The sequence below is a fragment of the Gigantopelta aegis genome, chromosome 9, assembly GCF_016097555.1.
Source record: "Gigantopelta aegis isolate Gae_Host chromosome 9, Gae_host_genome, whole genome shotgun sequence".
NCBI lineage: Eukaryota > Metazoa > Mollusca > Gastropoda > Neomphalida > Peltospiridae > Gigantopelta > Gigantopelta aegis.
This window is the reverse complement of record NC_054707.1, coordinates 24,285,590-24,288,267: the sequence shown is the minus strand read 5'-3', so window position 1 is coordinate 24,288,267 and position 2,678 is coordinate 24,285,590.

Sequence of the window (2,678 nt, the reverse complement as noted above, 5' to 3'; positions counted from 1 at the left end):
CGTTTGACTATTATAGCCGTTTTTGATAACTGAAATTATACTTTACTTGGATTTTATGGTTTAGATGATCAATTTCCGTACATTCAAAGTGTTTTTGGTTTTCCTGGTGTTTTTAATATCACAAAATGCATTTTATCATATTTTAAAAAATGCACATGCGTCTGAGAAGTAACAGTTATGGAGTCAAGTTTTAGTCTATTTTTAGAGGCTAGTTCACACTTTCAAAATTACAGACTCCTGTTTCACTCAATTGTAACTTTAACCAAATGTGTTACAGGTTTGTAGATTAAATAAACTTGGTGTTAATTTTCACGGGTTGAAACTAGGGTCTGTCCCTTTAATAGATTTATTTACCTTTTTTAAGTCGCACTGGATGTCATCTTTTGTAAAATTGTTTTAGTAACACTTGGCCATCAGAACTGGGATGAACTGGCACCAGGGGCCTAATACACAAAGCTCTTTTAAGCTCTCTTAAAAAAAAAAGTCTTTTTGTATTGCACTGCGACATCGCAAACTTGTGAATTAGGCTCCTGCTACAACTGTACTTCCACCCAATCTCACTTTATGTAACATAGCATAGCTGATTTGAAATGTCACAGAATGTTCATACATCTAGCATCATCTATAATTATGTATACAGTTGTTTTCCCGAGCAAGTACCTGGATACTAAATAGGTTGCAGTCTCCCTGTTGTCAGTACCAATCAGAGTAGGTCAATGTGGTCTCATGTGTAATCATCTTGAATGAAGGTCATCTAGATCATGCATTGCAAAGAGAAATCAAATGTCCCTCTAATTAATAATATTTCAGTAAAATTCTTACTTCTGGCAATATTATTCCATGTATATCTGTGAGTGTGCTCAGACATCCCTGGGTTTACTGAAAATATAGAAAGATGTTGGACTCCTGCACTGGTGAGCTATAAAAGTGGCAGTCCTCTTCCAGCTAGAGTTGTAACCATATACAGTGAAACCCATCTAAACCGAACACCCTTGGGACCAGGACAAATGTCAGGTTTTGAGGGAATTCCGGTTTACCGAGGGTCTGGTCCTGAGAGGTTTCACTGTATTGTAATCCAGAGACCACCTCACTGTAGCAGTTTACAGCGTACCATGACTGTATCCTCTCATGACTTGTCGTAACATCTTTTAGAATTGGTTTTATGCAGAGATACGGTAGTGAATATGCTGATGGCAGATTTGTAATTGTCATAGATGTTACGGCTATTTCATATTGTTTTGGTGGATTAATGCACATTAGGTCTTTTTTTATAAAAATTACAAAAAGTGTTTTTGCCTAGATTTGCAGACGATGAAAACAATTGTCTCGACTTATGAACATTTAAAGGCATGGTTACACAGCAATTGACCAACTGACTGCAGTGTGAATGGACTGCTGTGCATTTCTGCCTTTAATTGGGCTATCTTGGAGACATTGTTAATGGTCAATATTATTTTTTACTTTTTTTTTCAGACTGCCCATCTAAAGTTGCCTTTAATAATTTAAAATGTTAGAATTTATCTTTTTGACAGTTCCTTTTTTGACAATGCCATAAATTTGGCCCTCCCCACTCCTTTTTCTCTTATAAATTCAAAACTGACCCCTTAAATTAAATATGTTCTGTCTGATACCTAGCTACTGGCCATGCTAGAGACTAGATATCAGATATACGAGTCTGAACCTCTTTTGAATATATGCACATTAATAAAGTATCCGTAATCCATAATGGTCATTGGTCAAGTGTTTTAATGTGCACGTTCAGAGAACACGTGGTATTTGGGCACAGTTTCTTTCTTCTACTTGGTATTTGTTCATCTATTGCAAACTAGAGAGATGGGCCAGATAGCTGAGGTGTGTGCCCAGGACAGCTTGCTGGAATCTTAATTGGATACAAGCTTGAAAATAAATTAGCTATGAGCTCTTAATTTTAGTTTCACCAATAATTATCACTGAAGTAGCTACGGTTTCTTGCTATATAACAAGTCTGTAGGTAGAATAGTTTGTTCTTGTACTGGATTTGTATATATTATTATTCTTAGGCATTTATATATATATATATATATGGATTTGTAAATTATGGATTGTCAAAGCAACATGTATTTATGTATCTTTGAATGAATAACTGTTTTAGACGTACAGTGTTTGTACTGTATTAGTGAACAGTATATGTATGTGTTACTTGTAGTAATGAATGCTGAGTTTTACGGCTGTTTTTCATGTGCACAGTTTTTGTACTGTCGCCAGCAGAACACACAAAAAACAAACATTTCAATGAATTTGTTTCTTTAATCTTAGTCTGGCCTCTAACCTATGGCATTTCCCCCATTTCGCATAACTGGTCTGAAAATCCCAACAGTCATGCCCATTGGGCTATTTCTCGCTCCAGCCAGTGCACCACAACTGGTGTAACAAAGACTGTGCTATGTACTATCCTGTCTGTGGGATGATGAATATAAAAGATCCCATGCTGCTAATTGAAAAGAGTAGCCCATGAAGTGGCGACAGTGGGTTTCCTCTCTCAATATCTGTGTAGTCCTTAACCATATGTCTGACACCATATAACTGTAAATAAAACGTGTTGAGTGCGTCGTTTACTAAAACATTCCTTCCTTCATTTCCCCCATTTCACATAACTGGTCTGAAAATCCCAATGGTCAATCAAGTGGCTAAAATCTTAC